Genomic DNA, 6775 nt, shown 5'->3' with positions numbered 1-6775 from the left:
TAATCAATCTGATTTCGGTGTTGACCATCTGGTGATGTCCCTGTGTAAAGTCTTCTCTTGTGTTGTTTGAAGAGGGTCTTTGCTATGACCAGTGCGTTCTCTTGGCAAAACTCTATTAGCCTTTGCCCTGCTTCATTCTGTACTCCAAGGTCAAATTTGCCTGTTACTCCAGGTGTTTCTTGACTTCTCACTTTTGCATTCTAGTCCCCTATAATGAAAAGGACATCTTTTTGGGGTGTTAGTTCTAAAAGGTCTTGTAGGTCTTCATAGAACCGTTCAACTTCAGCTTCTTCAGTATTACTGGTTGGGGCATAGGCCTGGATTACCGTGATATTAAATGGTTTGCCTTGGAAATGAGCAGAGATCATCCTGTCATTTTTGAGACTGCATCCAAGTACTACATTTCAGACTCTTTTGTTGACCATGATGGCTACTCCATTTCTTGTAAGGGAGTCCTGCCCACAGTAACTCAATGAAACTAAGCCATGCCATGTGGGGCCACCCAAGACGGATAGGACATGGTGGAGAGGTCTGACAGAATGTAGTCCACTGGAGAAGGGAATGGCAAACCACTTCAGTATTCTTGCCTTGAGAACCCCATGAACAGTATGAAAAGGCAAAATGATAGGATACTGAAAGAGGAACTCCCCAGGTCGGTAAGCGCCCAATATGCTACTGGAGATCAGTGGAGAAATAACTCCAGAAAGAATGAAGGGATGGAGCCAAAGCAAAAACAATACCTAGTTGTGGATGTGACTGGTGATAGAAGCAAGGTCCGATGCATAGGAACCTGGAATGTTATGTCCATGAATGAGGGAAAATTGGAAGTGGTCAAACAGGAGATGGCAAGAGAGAACGTTGACATTCTAGGAATCAGAAAACTAAAATGGGCTGGAATGGGTGAATTTAACTCAGATGACCATTATATCTACTACTGTGGCCAGGAATCCCTTAGAAGAAATGGAGTAGCCATCATGGTCAACAAAAGAGTCTGAAATGCAGACCATTCAGGTATGACCTAAATCAAATCCCTTACAGTTATACTGTGGAAGTGAGAAATAGATTTAAGGGACTAGATCTGATAGAGTGCCTAATGAACTATGGACAGAGGTTCATGACATTGTACAGGAGACAGGGATCAAGACCATCCCCAAGAAAAAGAAATGCAAAAAGGCAAAACGGCTGTCTGAGAAGGCCTTACAAATAGCTGTGAAAAGAAGAGAAGCGAAAAGCAAAGGAAAAAAGGAAAGATGTACCCATTTGAATGCAGAGAATAGCAAGGAGAGATAAGAATGCCTTCCTCAGTGATCTGGAGAAGGCAATGGCAAGCCACTCCAGTACTTTTGACTGGAAAATCCCATGGGCGGGGCGGGGGGTGGGGGGTGGTGTCTGGTATGCTGCAGTCCATGGGGTCGCTATGAGTTGGACACGACTGAGCAACTTCACTTTCACTTTTCACTTTCATGCCTTGGAGAAGGAAATGGCAACCCACTCCAGTGTTCTTGCCTGGAGAATCCCAGGGGCGGGGGAGCCTGGTGGGCTGCCGTCTCTGGGGTCGCACAGAGTCGGACATGACTGAAGCGACTTAGTAGTAGCAGCAGCCTCAGTGATCAGTGCAAAGAAATACAGGAAAACAACAGAATGGGAAAGGCTAGAGATCTCTTTAAAAAAATCAGAGATACCAAGGGAACATTTCATGCAAAGATGGGCTCAATAAAGGACAGAAATGGTCTGGACCTAACAGAAGCAGAAGATATTAAGAAGAGGTGGCAAGAATACACAGAAGAACTGTACAAAAAAGATCTTCATGACCCAGATAATCACGATGGTGTGATCACTCACCTAGAGCCAGACATCCTGGAATTTGAAGTCAAGTGGGCCTTAGAAAGCATCATTACAAACAAAGCTAGTGGAGGTGATGGAATTCCAGTTGAACTATTTCAAATCCTGAAAGATGATGCTGTGAAAGTGCTGCACTCAATATGCCAGCAAATTTGGAAAACTCAGCAGTGGCCACAGGACTGGAAAAGGTCAGTTTTTATTCCAATCCCAAAGAAAGGCAATGCCAAAGATTGCTCAAACTACCGCACAATTGCACTCATCTCACACACTAGTAAAGTAATGCTCAAACTTCTCCAAGCCAGGCTTCAGCAATACGTGAACCATGAACTTCCTGATGTTCAAGCTGGTTTTAGAAAAAGCAGAGGAACCAGATATCAAATGGCCAAGATCCGCTGGATCATCAAAAACGCAAGAGAGTTCCAGAAAAACATCTAGTTCTGCTTTATTGACTATGCCAAAGCCTTTGACTATGTGGATCAGAATAAACTGTGGAAAATTCTGAAAGAGATGGGAATACCAGACCACCTGACCTGCCTCTTGAGAAATCTGTATGCAGTTCAGGAAGCAACAATTAGTTAGAACTGGACATGGAACAACAGACTGGTTCCAAATTGGGAAAGGAGCAGGTCAAGGCTGTATATTGTCACCCTGCTTATTTAACTTAAATGCAGAGTACACCATGAGAAACACGGGGCTGGAAGAAGCACAAGCTGGAATCAAGATTGCCGGGAGAAATATCAATAACCTCAGATATGCAGATGACACCACCCTTGTGGCAGAAAGTGAAGAAGAACTAAAGAGCCTCTTGATGAAAGTGAAAGAGGAGAGTGAAAAGTTGGCTTAAAGCTCAACATTCAGAAAACGAAGATCATGGCATCTGGTCCCATCACTTCATGGCAAATAGATGGGGAAACAGTGGAAACAATGGCTAACTTTACTTTTGGGGGCTCCAAAATCACTGCAGATAGTGATTGCAGCCATGAAATTAAAAGACGCTTGCTCCTTGGAAGGAAAGTTATGACCAACCTAGATAGCATATTAAAAAGCAGAGACATTACTTTGCCAACAAAGGTCTGTCTAGTCAAGGCTATGGTTTTTTCCAGTAGTCATTTATGGATATGCGAGTGGTCTATAAAGAAAGCTGAGCACCAAAGAATTGATGCCTTTGAACTGTGGTGTTGGAGAAGACTCTTAGAGTCCCTTGGACTGCAAGGAGATCCAACCAGTTCATCCTAAAGGAGATCAGTCCTGAATGTTCACTGCAAGGACTGATGTTAAAGCTGAAACTCCAATACTTTGGCCACCTGATGTGAAGAGCTGACTCATTTGAAAAAACCCTGATTCTGGGAAAGACTGAAGGTGGGAGGAGAAGGGGACGACAGAGGATGAGATGGTTAGATGGCATCACCAAATCAATGGACATAAGTCTGGGTAAACTCCAGGCGTTGGTGATGGACAGGGAAGCCTGGTGTGCTGCAATACATGGGGTCGCAAAAAATCGGACACGACTGAGCGACTAAACTGACTGACACTGCCTTCTGATTTTGTTTTTTAGTAAATTGCTGTAGTTATTTAAATTAATATCACAGTTACCAGCGGAGCTGTCTGAGAAACCCATTTATAAAAGGGTCATAACTTTAAGTAATTCAATCAGTTTGTTAAGGTCTTGTGAAAAGAGAGGCCTAAGGTCTTCAACATACATGATATTTTCTTAAAAGACAACTTTAATATCTTTATATAATACTTAAAAATATTTTTTAGTCTCACATAGTATTAGATAAAGGTTCTGTGGCAGCAAATATGTGCTATTTTTACTTAATTTTACTAAAGCTGATTGTACTAAATTATAAGAATTTGGCTGGACTCTGTTTACCTAGTTGTTTTTTCCCCTTAAGCTTCTTGGTGGCTTGAGGTAGCCTGTGGATTCAGTGCCTTAAATGACCTCAGATAGTTTCCCTCAAAATTCCAGGAAAGAGCTTCTTTTTGCTTTGGTTGTACTTGAAAGTGAAAGTGAAGTTGCTCAGTCGTGTCCGACTCTTTGCGACCCTGTGGACTGTAGCCCATCAGGCTCCTCCGTCCATGGGATTCTCCAGGCAAGAATACTGGAGTGGGTTGCCATTTCTCCGACCAGACAAAATAAGGGAGTTTTCCACTTAAATTCTGATAAATGAACCCATGGGCTTCCCTGGTAGCTCAACGATAAAGAACCCACCTGCCAATGCAGGATATGCAGATTCAATAACTGGGTTGGGAAGATTCCCTGGAGAAGGAAATGAAAACCCACTGTAGCATTCTTGCCTGGGAAATCCCATGGACAGAGGGTCCTGGCAGGCTCCATTCCATGGGGTGGCAAAGAGTCAGACACAACACATTTAACTTATGTGCAGAGCACACCTTGTGAAATGCCCGGCAGGATGAATCACAAGCTGGATTCAAGATTGCTGAGAGCAATATCAACAATCTCTAGATATGCAGATGATATCACTCTGATGGCAGAAAAAGAAGAGGACCTAAAGAGCTTCTTGATGAGGGTGAAAAAGAAGAGTGAAAGAACTGGCTTGAAACTCAACATTCAAAAAACTAAGATCATGGCATCCGGTTCCATCACTTCATGGCAAACAGATGCAGAAACAATGGAAAAGTGAGAGACTTTATTTCCTTGGGGTCCAAAATCACTGAAGATGGTGACCACAGCCATGAAATTAAAAGACGCTTTCTCCTTGGAAGAAAAGCTATGACAAACCTAGACAACGTTTTAAAAAGCAGAGACATCACTTTGCTGACAAAGATCTGCCTAGTCAAAGCTATGGCTTTTCCAGCGGTCATACACAGATGTGAGAGATGGACCATAAAGAAGGCTGAATGCTGAAGAATTGATGCCTTCAAAATGTGGTGCTGTAGAAGACTCTTGAGAGTTCCTTGGTCAGCAAGGAGATAAAACCAGTCAATCCTAAAGGAAATCAACCCTGAATATTCATTGGCAGGACTGTTGCTGAAGCTCCAAATACTATGGCCACCTGATGTGACAAGCTGACTCATTGGAAAAGACCGTGATGCTGGGAAATATCGAAGGCAAAACGAGAAGTGGACAGCAGAGGATCAGATGGTTAGACAGCATGACCAACCCAACGGACAGGAATTTGAGCAAACTCTGGGAGATAGTGGAGAACAGAGGTACCTGGCATGCTGCAGTCTACAGGGTCGCAAAGAGTCAGACGTGATTTAGTGCCTGAACAACAACTCATTCTTCTCCCACCATACCCTCCTCTCCCCACCCTCAATTGTGGAGTTGATTTCCTGAAAATGAGCAGGTCTTTCTAAGTCTCTGAAATAAATGAATAATCAGAGTGAGTAGAACATGTTTCTGCAGTGAATGCAGATGCAGAGCTGGGCATGGAAACCAAAATATTCCCACACTGTCAAACACAAAGTCCCCAAAATCAAACACTGAGTGTTTAACACTGAAATATTTTTTTTCTTTAATATTTTCCTACATGCACTTTACTTAGTTTTTAACTAAACAAAATGCCATAAACTAAGCACTGCCTCTTTCGACCAAAAATAACAAGCAGCAAACAATGCTTAAAACACACAAGCGAATTGTCGAAACTGATCACAGCTCTAGAGACCAACCTCAGGGGCATCTGGGATTCACTGATGGGCCTCACATCCACTGTTTCCATGTGGGTGGAGGATATATATGCCATCAATGTATAGATGCTATCAGTTTTGTCCAGTCTTCTTGACTACTGTAAATAATGTTATGTAAAATGGTGTTTACATCATCAGTGTGATGAAACTTAGTAATTCTGATGAACTCTTTCTATAACTCAGGTGTTTACATTATGCTTTACAGTTCATAAGGCATTTTCCTTCACTTTCTCTCATTTAAAGCTCATACCCACAGTTTTGCTCTTATTACTATTCTCCTTTCACAGCTGAGAACACTGAGGCTCAGACAGGTTGGGACGCTCCGAGGTACTGAGTCACAGAGCCAGGCGGTCTTTGTATTCTCTGCACTGCATCCCATCACCGCTACTTTCCAGTTTCCCAAACTAATAGAAGTCCTGTTCAGTTTCCTTCCATTCAGTGCATGTGGGTTCAAACTGCTTCCTATACCCTTATACCACATCTGACTTGGGCAGTCATGGTTGGCTTGCCTTGTTTATATTAATAGCTCTCGAAACCTGGGGCCTTCTGAGACTCACTCCCATGGCTTCCCCAGAGATCAGATAAAAACAATCAAACACTAATCCAGGTGTTGCTGTGAAGGTAATTTGTAGATGGGATTTAAGTCTATAATCAATTTACTTCAAGAAAGATTATTATAGACAACCTGGGTGGGCCTGATTCAATTAAGCTGAAAGGCCTTCAGGGCAGAACTTAAGTTTCCCAGAAGAAGAAATTGTATCTGTGGACAGCAGCTTCAGCTCATGCCTAAGAACTCTAGCCCATCCTGCCTGAGACTCTGCCCTGTGAGTTGTGGACTTAGCTAAACAGTTTCCACAATCGCATAAACCAATGCTTGCAATAAATTTAATATATAGCTCCTACTATATATTTTTTCTAATGGAAGATCAGATCTGATACAGATCTTCCAGAGCTTTTTCAATAACAAAGGGAAGAAGCACTTCTGGAATGGTGGGATGAAAACCTCTGAAAATCTACTCCTCCATGAAAGCATCAGGACTAGCAGAAACAGTCATACTCTACTTTTTCTGGACATTAGCCAAAAAGCATGCAGCAATCTGAAGAGTCTTTATTCAAGAAAATAATTGAATTTTGGAAAGAACAGTGAACTTTTGGAGTTTCATCTTGGTTTATATAAACATCAGACAAGGTCCTTTGAGCTGAATTGAGAGTGAAGTCAGCAAGATGGTGGCATAGGAAGCCCTAGAACTTCCTCCCCAACAAACACACCAATTCATCAGCA

The sequence above is a fragment of the Budorcas taxicolor genome, chromosome 13 (assembly GCF_023091745.1).
Source record: "Budorcas taxicolor isolate Tak-1 chromosome 13, Takin1.1, whole genome shotgun sequence".
Classification (NCBI taxonomy): domain Eukaryota; kingdom Metazoa; phylum Chordata; class Mammalia; order Artiodactyla; family Bovidae; genus Budorcas; species Budorcas taxicolor.
Note: the sequence above shows the minus strand (reverse complement) of the source record.